Source organism: Ursus maritimus, unplaced genomic scaffold (genome assembly GCF_017311325.1).
Source record: "Ursus maritimus isolate PB19 unplaced genomic scaffold, ASM1731132v1 scaffold_26, whole genome shotgun sequence".
In the NCBI taxonomy this organism is placed as follows: Eukaryota; Metazoa; Chordata; class Mammalia; order Carnivora; family Ursidae; genus Ursus; species Ursus maritimus.
In genome coordinates this window covers 15,260,452-15,276,745 of record NW_024425119.1, presented here as the reverse complement: position 1 = coordinate 15,276,745, position 16,294 = coordinate 15,260,452, and the positions used below count along the sequence as shown (strand labels likewise).

Here is a 16,294-nt window from a genome sequence, read left to right as displayed (position 1 = left end):
TTCAGATGAGTTTAAAGAGAAGAACACTGGATAAGGAACAAAGAAGAAAGCAGGAAATCTACTCTGTAGGCATTTGACTCTGCTTCTAAGAAGAGTTGGAAGTTAACACTGTAGTAGAGGCACTGAATCTGGGGGCCTTCCTTCTGAGATGCAAGCATTTGGAAACATCATCCTGATTAAAATCGGTTCAGAACTACCCATCTCCTCTAGGCAAAATGCCAACAAGGTCCTTTGCGATTTTACCTGATGATTTACCCAGACTCATTTCTCACTGCATTTGCCCAGCACCACCCTCCTAACCTCAAAACACTGGATCCTACCACGGAGTGGTACCAGAACACCTGCCATTTCCTCTTCATCCGGCCATACGCTTGCACATACTCATACCTCTGCTCGGAACATCCTTCTACTCTACACCGCTTGCCAGCACGGCTGCAGACTCAGCTCCCGTGTTCCGTCCTGCAGGAAGCTTTCCGCCCCCCAGCTTGTTCTGGGGAGTCTGCAGTAGCCAGCCTCTACGATGGCCCACAACCATCTTCCTCCTGATACCCACTGAATAAATTTGACCTGGGTGACCTGTAGGGCATGGCCAAATGTGTGTTTTGAGGCTAAGTCATTATAAAAATAGCAAATCCCACCTTGCTCTCTTTTATCACTTACTCTGGTAGAAGCCCACTGCCATATCTTGACATCATTCAACCAGCCCTCAGAAAGGTCAGTGTGGTGAGGCATTGTGCCAACCGCTGGTGTCAGCTTGCCAGTCACGTGAGGGAGCCACCTTTGAAGCCTATCGCACAGCCCTGGGTGCACCTTCAAATGACTGCGCCCTGGCAGACGCCTTGACTATAATGTAGGAGACCCCAAGCCAGCATCATTCCACTAAGCCACTCCCAAATTCCTGACACAGATGCTATGTAAGACAATAAATATTTATTGTTGTTTTAAGCCTCTATGATTTGGAATAATTTGTTATGCAGCAATAGAAACGGTCTCTCTCCTACACTTTTCCACAGTACCCTGTGTTTCTGCCCAACAAAGCCTACCCCCCATCGTCTATAGACTTGTCTGTCTCTTCCCCTATCCTAAGGACATCTTAAGAGCTGAGACACAGCAATTCATCTTCATCTTAAATCGAGTTCCGGTATCACTAGTGGGGCAACGAAGAGGGGATTGTGGTTGAGAGGCCAGAGATGGCTCACTGGCACAACCAACTAGAAAGCAGCCCTCTTCTCATGTGTGCGTCTGTAAGAATGCTTTGTTCACTCTCACAAAGGCACTCTATGGACCTGGTGGTTTGTTAGGGTCATGAAAACCTGGTTTGAGGTACCTACCTAGGTTCAAAGGTCGTTCTTAGTCTGGTTTGCTTTTAGCAACTGCTGTGCTCACACGGCTGCTTCTCAGAGACAATCTGTACCACTCTCATCTCGTAGTGAGTTGTATTGGCCATGCCTTCAAACAGAACTCAGTAGCCTCCTGGCACTCCCTCATGTCTCACACCTGACTACGTTCACCCACGAGGCCATCAATGCCCCATCCTGGTGGCTTCCTTTCCCACGACGCAGCAGCCTATATCCTCCGAGCTCTACGTCAGTCGAACACCTACGCACCTTGCTATTACAAATGTGGGCCTTGCAATGGATGTTACGTCCATCAAATAAGCGTGACAGATGAAAGACAGAACTTTTAACACTGAATCTGATGGGGATACAGGACTTCTGTCATTTTGAGGCTGACTGGCTCTTCTAAGCAGTTTGGCTTATAATATCTGTCAGAGAAGGGTAATGTTTTATGACATCAAATCGCAACAGCATCTCTACTAATAAGGATATAATAGTAATAGATAATTGCCTAGAGTTAGCCAGCATGAAACTATGGCTTATCCCCCTCTTCTGTTTGTACTCTTTCTCTATAAAAGGAAATGATAGCATTGCTATAAACACCTAGCAGTCTCTGTTTATCCTGCTGCTCTTAAGAAATACGCTAATTATATGTTGAAGGAGAAGTTCTGTTTCTAATGTATTAAGGGCAGAATCCATGGCAGTTAGTTCAGTCAACATTTATTAAGTCTGGTGAAGCCACAGAGAAAGAAGAAGATATTATAACCTTGCCCTAAAGTAACATACAATCTAATATTTCCTGTCATGGCTTTCTGTTGGAGTCTGTATACTGCACTTTTTTTTTTTTACATTATTTCTCCTTTTTTCTCTGATACTTTGATATTAAATGAAAGCAGAACACCGGAGAGCTGCAGCACATGACTCTCTGGGTTTTGTTGAGCATTACTATCAATAATAATCTCCTTTATCTTGAGATGTACATCCCCATTTACTAAAGAAACTTGGAAAAGGTAAACAGCTGGAAAGTAAATTTAAATCTAGTTCTATTAAAATGTCTTCGGTAAGCAATTCTTTATCTGCTCAAAAAGTATCACACAAAACAAAAATCTATAGAGAAGCTTTGAGTGGTTTGCTGTATTTCTCGGAGAAATACAGAAAAAACTAAGATTTGCAAGCAAATAAGATGTAGTGGGCCTAATAACCATTACTTTTAAGAAAAGAAACACAGACAGCTCCTATAAATCAAATTTACTCACCAATGATGTCTTTCTACAGAATTTTCAAAGTAAGCTGGGTTAGTACTAATCCAAAGAATGTAGGAATGATGCCATTGGTAAAGGAAAGGGGTCAGAGGTTTAATGATGATAATAAAAATGACGATTAATGGGAACATTCCCTGAACTCTTTTGTGAGCCAGGCACTGTTCTCCGACTATATTTAGTCAGAGTTCCCCAGAGAAACAGAACCAACATGATGATAGATAAATACGTAGAGATTTATCCTAGGAATTAGTTCATGTGGTTAATGAGGCTCAGAAGTCCCATGTCTGCTGTCTACAAGCTGGAGACCCAAAAAGGCTGATGGCATAGTTCAGTTCTGGTCTGGAAGCATCATTTTAAGGCACTCACACTTCTCCTGCGCTCTTTAGGCATACAATTAAGTCAAAGTCTGTGGGGGGCGCCTGGGGGGCACAGCGGTTAAGCGTCTGCCTTCGGCTCAGGGCGTGATCCCGGCGTTATGGGATCGAGCCCCACATCAGGCTCCTCCGCTGGGAGCCTGCTTCTTCCTCTCCCACTCCCCGTGCTTGTGTTCCCCCTCTCGCTGGTTGTCTCTCTCTCTGTCAAATAAATAAATAAAATCTTTAAAAAAAAAAATCAAAGTCTGTGGTTGATAAACAGGAAGAGGTTTTGAATTCCGAAGAGGGGTCTTGGGCAATGGTCCTTAGGGCAGTTGGCTGAACTTCTGTGATGGAACTGGCCAGTCGAACAGTTCCAGCAACCAATCCCAGTGGCTTTTCATGTGACTGACTGGCGGCCTGAGTAGGTATAGAAACACTTGGGGACATGGGCATTATGGAACACAGCAAAACTAAGGGGCCTATTAATTCAGGTTACCATGAAAGAAATGGGATTCTGCTAGGAGCTGGTCTCAAGGAAGCTGCCCCATTTTGAACAGCAGAGGCTTTCTTTTCAAATCTTTATCATTTGGAGTTATTTTTTAATTTCTGGTGTAGCTATAATTCTGGCACCATTCTCTATCCCTTGAAACAATCTCCCCTCCATTTCTAAGCTTCTGTGCGGCCAAGTTGATGATTATTCTCATTTCACTCGGTTTCTTAATTCTTATTCTTTCTCTGAAATCTGACATTATACACTCTGTTTTAAGAACTTAGATAACTTCCTGGTTTGTTCTATAAAAGGGAAAACTGCTTCTTTTTTTTTTTTTCCTTTGCTAGATGGGTGTCTTTACCCCGCCACCTCCCTGAATTAACTTATCATTCACTTTGTACTGTCTTCTCACTGTCAAAAAAAAAAAAAAAAAGCTATTTTTTTTTTTTTTTTTTAGTCATTTCCCTCTGCACTGTCACTTCAGATTCACAGTTGCTAAGTGTTCCAGGAGCCCACCAGAGGGACTTTCTCATGGTGTGATTTGCAAACTTTGAAATAACACCCACCAGCAGAAGCACCATATGCTACAGAGTTACACAGTAAACTGACAGGAGCGTCTCATTTGTCATTTGAAATTCAGAAAATGTCAGCAATTTTCATACCCAGCAATCGCCTAAATGCCTCTCTGGTTAGCAAAGAGTAACATTTACTATAAATGTACTTGAAAATATGAAATTTTACATGGTGATTCGAGAGGAATAATAATAGCAAAGCCAGTATTAAAGACCCACACAAGTCAGCGAGCACACGGACAGACAGATCAAATTTCTGCACTCCTTTTGTATCACCTACGTGCATCTCTAGGTGAATGGCTTTATCTATAAGGTTTAGGGCAGTGGTACGATTCGCATTCTATGACATTAGTGATTCAAAGGTGCCTTTTTATGATAAAATATAGTACCAAGGATATTTTTCGAATCCACTGAAGGCAAATTTAACTTAAGACCCAAGATATTCCCTTTGTGATTAGGCAGAATTTTCATCCAGCTGCCCTAGCTACAACAAAGCCGGGAGAGAAAACTACTTGGCAATTCTTTGTAATTGAAGGATGTTAATTACTGCTAAGTACTATACACTTCCTATGTTATAAAGGTTCATCTAATTCAATGTTATTACAATATTAAAGAAATTAATAATGATTTCAAATCTAGTAAGCGTGACCAAACTAGCCATTAGTGTGCACCCATTCGTTCATATTTTCAAATGACTTTGCAATGACATTTCTGAACTGGTATCGTATGAAGACTGGGACGTCCACGATCTTGCACCTTCAGGCATCTTATTATGCATTAACCATAGTACATGGTGGTGTGCAAATATTTATGACATGATAGAGCCAGAGTCAGAGATCATGGGAAGATGAAGGCTGGACCATAAGACTCTAGGTGTTTCCCTCATTTGGAACTCACCTTTGGCCAGAACGCCCTCCTTGGAATGAAGGACGTTGGACCGAGTTCTCTACTCTCTGTAGAGCAGATCAGGACCAGCAGGGACAGAAAAACTAACCGTTACTGAGCCCCAGAAGTTTTCTTATTTGATACAACAGTCCTTTGAGGTCAGTATAAATACCCTTTTTTGCAAATGAGAATCTGGGGGCTCAGAGGTGGAAATTCCGAGTTTCTCCAATTAATAAGTGGCAGCCATAAAGTCCAGCCTTTCTGACCTCAATTCACAGGTTTTGCCCACTTAATCATGCTCCCCATTATGTAGAGGACATCTGAAAACCTCATTTTGCTTTTTGTGCCAATATTCTTCCTTCCCTTATCACCTGTCCACAAGTCCTGTTACGTTTATTTGAGTTTTGACTCAAGAGGTTACTTGTAAAGGGAAGAACCCCAGACTTGGACCTGACCTTGATAGAAAGAGTATCCTTAAAAAGCCACTTCATAAATTCGAGCCCCGATTTCCTCACCTACAAAGTGAGTAACAACTGCAAGTCACTCCTGGGACTGACGATTATGTAAGGTAATGCACTGGAAAGAATGTATTCAGAAAAATAGAAAGTACAATAGGAGGTAAGGTACTTTGGCGAAGTGCTACATGGGAGAATGAGTAGAGAGGGTGAAGCATTTGGACTCTTTACGGCCCACACAGTGATCGTTACCTTTAGATTTCCAAAATCCACAAATGGTTATAGGCAGTTGCACAGCTGAGTTATTACAGTACTGAATAGTTAGGAATGTGGGCTCCGGGATCAGACGGACAAGCCAGAGTTCAAATCTAGGCTCCTCCCGTTTCTGTTTGTTTGAACTGAAGTATATTACTTCTTCTTCTTCTTCTTTTTTTTTTAAGATTTATTTATTTATTTGATAGAGAGAGAGCATGCACGGAGGCGGGGGAGGGGCAGAGGAAGAGAGAGGAAGAGAAAATCTCAAGCAGGCTCTCCTCAGCACCCTGAGATCATGACCTGAGCTGAAATCAAAAGTCGGACGTGTAACCGACGGAGCCACCCAGACACCCCTTAAGAATATTACTTCTCCCACCACCACTATCTCATCTGAAAATAAAAAGAAATGCGGTACTATCTCAGAGCCAGGGCCAACTTCATCAACATGCAACCTGAGCACTAACCCAGAAGGGCCCCACACTTGGTTTAACGCTCTGCTGTCAGGAACTCGAAATTCTTACTAATTTCATCACGGAGCTGGTGGTGCAAGCAAAGCGCAAGGTGACAACGGAGCATGCGCGCGGGTAGAGGCCGTGTGTACCATCTGCGTGCGTCGTGAATTCCTTGTTTACTCCACAAGCAGGTAACATTCAGGATGGCCCAGGAGCCCGGGGTTCCAGTGCACCCATCACGTCCAAGAATCGGGCACCTGCGTTAGGTCTCTCACTGAGTAAATGGGGGCACCGGCCTGCCTGAGAAGTGTTCCTTCCCTTCTGAACCAGAACTTGTTTGAAAGAAAACAAACAGATGTTCTCATCACAAGAAAAAAAAAATGTAATTATGTATGGTGATGGATGGTGGACTTATTGTGGTGATCACTGCACAATGTATTCAAATACTGAATCATTACGTTGTACATCTGAAACTACTGTAATGTTACAGGTCGGCTTCATCTCCACTAAAGAGAAGAAGGCAGGGCGTTCAGAGAAGCAGGAACAACCAAGGAACCCCATTGTACCCTTGCTTACTGGGATGTCACTTCCCTGCATTAGGCAACCACTTACGCTGAAGATTATGAGGGAAAAGGAAAGGGAAAGAGAGGACAGTCCCTGGTTCCTCTTCTTTCAGCCCTTCCTTACTCAAGAGTAAGCCAAATGTAGAGAGTGTGGGTAGAATGCACGCATCTCAAGAAATAAAAACACTTCAGCTAGTTTCGCACAGCATTCCGCTACTCTGATAGGAACAAAAACAAAATAAAAAGCAATACAAAAAGTACATAGACAATACTGGTTGTGTAATTTTGGTGATTCTACAGATCAGTTAAATATTCTTTTGTTTGCATTTAAATTTGGCACATATACATACAAAGACAAATGGTAAAATTGACATTAGTAATTAATACAAATTTTTAGCCACAGTTAAGTAGCAAAGGGAAAAACACCATGACCAAGCCAAGAGAGAGACCACGGAAGAAAAGGAAAAAGCTTTATATTTTAGCAGTAAAGGACCCCCAATTTCATCTTGCACTCAGTCCCACAAATTGGATAGCCAATTTGTGATTGTGAAATCATTTGGCCGAGTATCTGAGACATATTCAATACCCAGTAGAGACTGGCTACTAAAGTTGTGACTGTCTCTGAAGTTTTATGCTGTTAATAGTTTAATAAAAGATGCCGTACAGGGCCCAGGTTAATGCTCTAAATATTGTCATAACTTTGGTGACAGATGGTAACTAGACTTACTGTGATGATCACTTCATAAACATATAAAAATTTCAAATCACTATGATGTACACCTGAAACTAACAAGATTTTGCATGTCAATTATACTTCCATAAAAATATTAACAATAAAAAAATAAAGTCTAGAGTCACACTGCTTACGTACAGGTTAAAACGCATGTTCTACTTTGTAGCTGTGTGATCTTGGGCAAGTCATTTAAGAAGTCTGGGTCTCAGAAAATGACAGTGCAGACATCACAGGGTCTTTGTAGAGAATCAGTGGGTTAACGAGCATTGAGTAATGCCTATAGAAATGTAAATGTTCGTGGGGCGCCTGGGTGGCATAGCGGTTAGGCGTCTGCCTTCGGCTCAGGGCGTGATCCTGGCGTTATGGGATCGAGCCCCACATCAGGCTCCTCTGCTATGAGCCTGCTTCTTCCTCTCCCACTCCCCCTGCTTGTGTTCCCTCTCTCGCTGGCTGTCTCTATCTCTGTCAAATAAATAAATAAAATCTTTTTAAAAATAAATAAATAAAAGAAATGTAAATGTTCACGAAACTTTTGCAACTATTTTGTTGTCGTTGGGATACAAAGCAGGGCGAAACTAATTCATTCTTGCAGAAATTAAGGAAGGCTTTATGGAGAAGGTATTTGAGCTTTCCCTCATGAACTTCACATTCCTAAGTGACTAGAAACAAAAGGCCAGCCATACAGACAGCGTGAAAGGGTCCTGGCCATTTACTGACTTCGATGGCCAAGCCACGTTAATCAGAGCCATCTCCAAACTCTCAAACAACTTCCACAGAACTATTTGGGCTAGCAACGTATTCTCTTTACATGGTGATTTATGCTCCTAGGAAGACCATTACAAGAAAAAATAAAACTCTTTAAAAACACATAGTTGTCAGAAACAATCCAAGAGCCCCTCACTGGAAGACTGCATAAGAGACCCTCTTAGCAGAATAAAATTGCCCCTAATGTACAGGCGAACACGGGAATCAATCAGAGGCAGCTCTTGCCGGTTCATTTTATCTAGTTGCCCAGTTTGACAAGAAATCCAGAGAAGGGCTGAGGAGTGTTGTCAGCATAAAGATGGGAGAGAAGTGATGTACTAGGCTAATAAAAGGACTCACAAAGGTCCCTGAAGTCATAAATCCTTCTTGCAGCTTTTAAAATCTGTTTCCTTTGTAGGATTTCGATGATGGAGCTTTGACAGAGGGCCTTTCCTATCCTCTCCCCTGCATGTCGGGAACCGAGCTAAGCGCGTGGCCAGAAGACAAAATGCAATACAACTCGCTGCCTTAACGATTCTGCTCTTCTGGGTGAGAGTAGGCGGCAGGCTTGCTGATGGAGACCGGAACAGCGCTGCGCCGGCCTCCCGCACCCCCTCCTGCCGGGGCTCCCCTGCCCTCCCCTTACCTCGCGATTGCCTCCTTCCCACGTGCTCACAGAACGACCTCATGCTCTCCTGCACCGGTCTCAATCCTGACACTAGTCCGTAGTGCCTTCGTTAAGTAGGTGCGTTTCTTTCTGGTTTTCAGTCAGATTCGGCAGGAACCTGGCACGGGAAATATTGCAGAGTATGCATGGATTTTGACTTACCCCAACCTATGAACAGTATCCAGGGAGTCCACAAACGGGTCATCTTTGAGCAGGAGCAAGGACCGCAGTGCTGCTGGAGGTCTCGAAGGGCATGGGACTTGCTGCTGACCTGAGTGCGACCCCGGGGCAATCGGAGGCTCCCCCCCCCCCTTTTCTATTTTGGGAATGTACACGCTCCGCCCACCGGTCCCAGAGCCAGAGAGGTTTCAAGGACGCAACCTTGAGAGTAAGGTGTTGCTGAGTCCCACGGGGCCATTTACGTGACTGAGCCTCATTAAGTCCTCTATCTAAAGTTTTAACATTCTGAAAGTGGGCTGTGCAGATTTCCTTGTCTTGCAGCCGCTGGGCGCAAGCCTCTTATGTAAGTTCCCTTCCTTATTAAAACTGCTACCCCCTGGCACGCCTGGGGGCTCGGTCAGTTAAGTGGCCAACTCTTTGATTTCAGCTCAGGTCATGATCTCAGGGTCCTGAGATCAATCGAGCCCCTCATTGGGCTCTGGCTGGGCCTGGTGCCTGCTTGAGATCCTGTCTCCCTCTCCTTCAGCCCCCTCCCCCTCAAAAATAAATAAATGAAACAAAACAAAAACTGGCCCCTACCAATCGGGAGTGGTTTGTCTCTTTCTTTGGTCTTTCCTTGCCCTCCCGGTCTGGGGCCAGTTTCAGATTTCCCTCTGGGAACATCTGGGGTTGCAAACGAACACAGCCTTCACCTTTCTCTATTTGGGATAATCTGCTTTTCTGCACTTGGAAAATACACCCCCTGTTTATAGTAATTCAGGTAAAATGCAATTAGGAAACTAAATTGGTAAATGCCACTATAAAAATGTACTATGGGAAAGAAAATACTAATGTACTTTTATTATTGGCGTTTCTATTTACCCACCCCTTGCATTTGCTTATACAGTGTAAATACTTCCAAGTTGCTGGAGATATATAAGAACATAAATGCCCTCCCCACAATAAAGATATTTAAAACAAAACCAACAAAAATCTACCTTTAAAACATAAATCTGAATTAGCTTTCCCTTCAACAAACTACAGCAAGCAGTATATTCATTCTAATTCTACCACCAGCACCCCGAATGTGAGGGTGTGTTTCATTGGGTCTCATTTTCCTCTATCACGAGACAGATCTCATCAGTGTGGGTCCCCGAGAGAAGGCATGGAGCAGAGCCGCAACGCGACCAAATACAGTGGGAGCCAAACATGAACTGAGCTGCACCTGAAAGCAACGTTCCGTCATCTACGGTGAGTGAGTCAGGAGGCATTCCGAGCTGTGGCATAAATCCAATCCCACTACTTTCTAGCCATTTTACAACCTTTATTTTCCTTATGCAGCTTGAACCTACATGTCATCCGCTGTATGTCAGTCATTGTACCAAATGGCTGTGGGCCATTACACCAGGTTAGTTTTGCTCTTAGAGAATGACAATGACTGCCACTAGGTCTTCATCTACTGCTCCTGGAGATGACGACTGCGCTGGCTGTGTCATCCTGTACCTTGGGGATGGGTGACATAATTGTCCCTGGTATCAGGCTGGACCAAGAGAGTTTTTACCTGGAGCTGCCTGGAGCCCCTCAGGCAGGAAAAAAAAAAAAAATCCAGATGGTGGTCAAGAAGAGAAGAGAGGGTTGCCGCTAAAATTGTGGAGCTAATCGGCATGTCTGAATTACAAGATGAGAAGGAGAGACCCGAGATAGGGAGCCAAAGACTTAAGACAATAAAGTGGGGAGAGAATATTTGAGGCATACTTTTTTTTAACGGAGGCAAAGAATCCCAAAGACACTCAAAAAAATGTTCCTAAGGCTCTGAAGGCAATTCCAAAGTAGCAATCCCAAAAATGTTTTCATCAGTGACAAAGTGACATTGAAGTAAGCGTATAAACATCCCTAGATGCCTACTTTGGAGAAAAAAGCACCTATTTGGGTGTGTGGATTCTGGCATATTTGTTAAACATCACACATATTACTGTAGAGTGACTCTTTAAATATGCAATATGTTCAGATGCGGGAAAAACCAACCCAGAACACTGGTGTGTTTTATTTCTTTATTGCTAGAGGTCCAATCCTTTTCTTTGTTGTTTTTTTCAAAACACAGTCTTCTTATTTGAAAATATTTATGTGTGTATGAGAGGATAGGAGATTTTTGTACATTGTTCTTTGAAACTTTTTTTTTTTTTACATTACTGCATTCTCACACATCTTTTTCCATGGGGCAGAATGACTCTGGTTTTCTTTATAACCATCAGCTCACAAATCCACAGGGACTCTCCATGGCACGGCTTATGATAACTTTCCGGTTCTCAAAGATCTGGGGGGAAAACTATATTAACTTTATATCAGCAGATGAAGCAACTTGACTTTATTTGAAACCTTTATCAGTCTGACCCCGTAAGGAGACATACCTTGGTTTACGAGGTGACAGTAGGTCTGGCGACGTATCTGATGGCCGTGATTCAAGTTACAGCCTGAATTTCACCAGTTTGCTTTGAGATTTGGGCTAAGTCTCTTTGCCTTCCAAAATTTCAGTTTCTTCTCCCAGTGCTTCCCACCCACTTCACAAGGATGTTGTGAATATTAACTTCAAAGGGCTTTGAGCGCTCCTGAAGAAAGGCAGGTCTCCAAATACAAGGCATTAAGTAATTGGAAAGGCTCCACTTCATGATTATCATATAAATAATCAGGAGGATTTTACCAGGACAGCAGTTACTTTGTGCTAAATCCGGCTAGATAATAATAGTAATAATAACAATACGCAGAAAAGGCAGAAACTAACATATATCCTAGAGGTGGGTACATGATAACTTTTCATTCAACCGGGGTGCGAATAAAGGTAAATCAATAAGCAGACTGTAGGAGGTATCTTACCCTGTGAATGTGCTTGATTTTTTATTGTTGTCATTTCCATTTGATTGAGAACACAAAATTAGCACAGAGGACAAAAATCTGGCAACATACCCCACGTTGTTATTCACCAGAGAGACGCAAATTAAACCAAGACATAAGTACACACCCAGTTGGATGAATAAAAGTAAAAAGATTGATGTTACCAAAGATTGGTGAAGGTGTAAAGTAATCAGAGCCCAAATAAATTGCTGGTGGGATTGTTCAGTGGTACGACTCCTTTGGAAATAGGTGTGGGAGTTTCTTACAAAGTTAAACATGACCTATACAGTGACCCCGCAATTCCACTTCTAGGTATTTACCCGATAAATACCAAAACGGATGTGCACAACAATGTCTGTGTACAAGAAAGTTCAGAGCAAATTTATTCATGGAAGTTTAAACTGGAAATAACCCACATGTCCTTCCACAAGTGAAAAAATGGTGGTATAGTCATAAAATTGGATACTACTCCTCAATAAAGGCAGAAAACTCCTGATACAGCAACAATATGGATACATCTCACAGACATGACCTCGTGTGAAATACACCAGACAGCGGAGCGTATCATCGGCTTGGCAGTGACTATTCTGCTATTGTATCCACAGAGATTGGTTCTCATTTCCATACCGTATTTATTGTCACACACACACACACACACACACACACACACACACACACACACTTTCTGGCATGCAAGAATGTGAAATCATTATGTTCAGATTAAGTCCATAAAAATAATTTTAAGTTTAGGGGCACCTGGGTAGCACAGTTGGTTACGAGACCGACTTTTTGTTTCGGCTCAGGTGGTGATTTCAGGATTGTGAGATCAAGCCCCGTGTTGGGTTCCATGCTCAGCGTGGCTTCTGCTTGAGAGTCTCTCTCCCTCTCCCTCTGCCTACCCCTAACAACTCCCCCCACCCCCGGCTTGTGCTCGCTCTCTCTCTCTAAAATAAATAGATTAAAAAATAATTTTAAATTTTTGAGTGCTTTCTATATGTGGTAGGTGTTTTATATGCATTGTCTCATATAATGGATACAGTACTATTATTATCCCCATTTTAGAGACAAGAAAACTGAGGCTCAGCGAGGGCAACTGCTACCACACAGCTAAAAATGAAGAGTGGGGGCTTACACTCCCATCCATCTGAGTCCAAAGCCTGTAGGAAAAACCAGTGCCTTCAGCTGGTAAGTGCTCGCCTTTGCTTTGACAAAACATGAAAATTTATCAGCACTTACTAACCTAGGGTGATTTATCACATTGTGGTAGAGAAGAAATGAATCGTGGGGCATGGATTATTTACTATATTTCCACATTTATCAGGACCTCGTTGTCAAGAAGGAAGAGAAAGCCTTATGCAATCTGGCAACAAGGACATGGGTCGCTCCCAAGGAAGGGTCCCGGGAGGAGCAGCGGAACAAGAAGCGTTTACTGTGGAGGTCACGTATATGAACTGGATTCAGGTCGCGGGCTCCCAGCTTCCAGGATTCATCACCTACTTCGGTTCCTCACTTTCCGCCTCCCCCAGAATCTCAGAGTGAAATCCGTTCATCCTCCTCTCACCCCACACTGCCACATCAGATGATCTTCACTCCCACATCACACACAGACTCAGACTTACTCCTTCCGGGAATTAAGGCAAGATGCGAGAAGGATTTAAACAGTCTCCACTCCATTCCCCCCGCAACACACATACACATGCCGGTTCATGTATACATATACGTACCTGTATATTTAGGGGGACTTAATATCAATCATTCTCCCACGTGCTCTGATTCTGACCAATGGGGCTTTCTGTGCACCTTCGCTGACACTAAGTCCTGGGGTCTGGCGGCCAAAGGGTGATCCCTGGCACCCCCGTACTACTGCCTAGAATGTATCAGGGTTCAGGAAGAGGTTGCCACTTTGATCACCCCTGCCCCATTCCGCTCTTCCTGGTCCCCCTTCTTGGGGGACTAAAACCTTGCCTCTTAGCCTCATAAAATGGCTTAAGCCTTGCCGTATCATAGAGACACCCTAGTTCGCCACACTTTCCGCTCCTTGACCATAAAACCCACAAACCAGATTCTTTCCCAGGGATCTCTCTGCGTGGTAAGATACTCTCTTTTTGAGAGCAGTGGTGTTCTCATAATCTTTAAAAATGGCTTCTCCTGGGGGCTCCTGGCGGGCTCCATCAGTGGAGCACGTGACTTTTGGTCTCGGGGTTGTGGGTTGGAGCCCCACCTTGGGTGTAGCGATTATTTAAAAATAAAACCTTAAAAAAAATAAAAAATAAAAATGGATTCTCCTGGAGGAAAAGCAACAACTCTGATTTATAGTGTTGATCAGTTTCTGTGGTGTAGATCCTTCCACCAAGCCCAAGCTCAGGCTACCACCATGACATCATTTATCGGAAGCTGGAACAGATGTAAGTGAATTGGGAAGTAATATATTTGAGTGTTTATTACCTTTATTTGTAAGAGAATTTATTTTATTTATAAAGTCATATAATTTAATTTTTTACATTGGCTGTGTTTAACAAAATTCCTAAAAACTTAACAGTTGGCCCTCATGAGTAAGTGCAAGCTAGCTCCAGCCCCCCACTGCTTGAGGACACGGCTCCGCTGTTATTCACTACCGTGGGGCCGGACCCTAGGGCACATGGAGGCATCTAGTAACTGTAGTACAGTCAATGAGTGAATAAATAAATAAATAATGCACTTCTGACCAGGGCAATAAAAAGAAGAAGTTGTATTAACAAACATTCCGCATGAATAAGTACTATAATTTAACATTTGTCCGTGCCATAAATATTCAGTGAGTGCCTACTGGGTGCCATGCGCTCTTCTAGGAGCTGAGGTAGAAGAGGAACTGGACGGACAGGTGCCTGCCCTCAAGGGGCATAAATCCAGTGGGACAGTAAGAAATATTTTAGGAGGTTTCCCAAATCCCCTTCCCCTACCGTCCTTCCCCACCCCACAGTCAGAAGCTATACTTTGCTCAGGGGGTAGCTGTCTTCCATTTCAGTCTTTGTTGGTACCTTCCTACTCCCCCACCACTCCCACCCCACACTATCTGACTCCACCGGAATAACCTAGGACCTCTTTGCTCTTCATTGTGTTTTTATTTTTCTCTTTCCAAACTTTCCAAGACCTACGTCTTTTATTACCACAATTCTCTTTGGGACAGGAAACTTACAATTATTAAACATATTCTGTATATCAAGGCATCTATGTATCTATTTCATTTACTTCTCATTATAGCTTAGATGATGTAATATTATTATCCCCATTCTTAGATGAGAAAACTGAGCTGTTTGGGTTTTTTTTAATCGTTAAAGGTAGGACTTAAGGCCAGATCTGACTAACTGCCAAGCTCACGTTCTTTTCTTCACAGATTTCCTCTTAGCTCTCCTATAGAGCTTTACTTGATTTATGCATGTTTAGGTGTTCCTACCACCTTTTATTAGCTTATCTTTGAGATTATAAGTTTTAAAAATATAAAAGAGTATTGTTCCTGTATCACCTAGGCTAATTGGAGTTTAATAAATTTGGTTGACAAATTTTATTTAAGTCTGTTTGATTTTATAAAAGTAATACATGATAGGGGCACCTGGCTGGCTCAGTCAGTAGAGCACGTGACTCTTGATCTCTGGGTTGTGAGTTCGAGTCCCACGTTGGGTGTAGACATTGCTTAAAAATAAAATCTTAAAAAGAATAAATGATCAATATTCTAAAACACAACTTACACAACTGCAAGGAAGAAAATAAATCATACATGATTCTACTACCCCAGGACATCTAATTATTGCTATTTGTTATTTTCATGTATTTCTCTCTATGTATAACCTTTGCAAATATAATTGACATCATACTTTATATATACTTTCATTTCCTTACACTATTAATAGTACCAAACTAATAAGAGTACAAATATATGCATAATACATTTTATTACATGCATACAATTGAATACCCCACGGCTATAAAAATTAATATGTTACTTTTGCCTGCAACATGGATAAAATGCAAAACTATAAAGTTGAATGACAAAAACTATACATAGTTATATATATATATATATATATATGGATAAAATGCAAAACTATAAAGTTGAATGACAAAAACTATATATATATATGTATATATATATATACATATATATATATATATATATACTGTTTAAAGGCATTTAAAGTTTAACAAAACTAAGATATACTATTAGAAGTCAGGATAGTGGTTGCATTTGGGGAAGAGGTGTTGTATAGTGACCTAATGGAGACATGAGGAGAGCCTTTGGAGCGTATCCTCTTGTATTTTTTTAAATTTGATTTTTTGTAGGAGACATCATTTTTCCATACCATTTAACATTCTTCTACAATGATGATAGCTCTTGTATTTATTCAATTATTTTCTTCTTACTGTTCCTTAAGATTTCTTATTATAAATAATGCTTGAGGAACATTTTTTAAGATTTATTTATTTATTTATTCATTTTA

General features: G+C 42.0%; 1 long non-coding RNA gene across 1 annotated transcript; it reads right to left on the bottom strand.

Annotated features, from left to right (window-relative positions):
• Nucleotides 1-11,136: 11,136 nt before the first annotated feature.
• LOC103677795 lies at nt 11,137-12,625 on the bottom strand. Its single transcript, XR_572525.2, has 2 exons — nt 11,339-12,625; nt 11,137-11,256 (listed from the first exon to the last, which is right to left on the bottom strand). It is a non-coding gene; the product is annotated as an uncharacterized LOC103677795 (long non-coding RNA).
• Between the last annotated feature and the right edge of the window lie 3,669 nt (nt 12,626-16,294).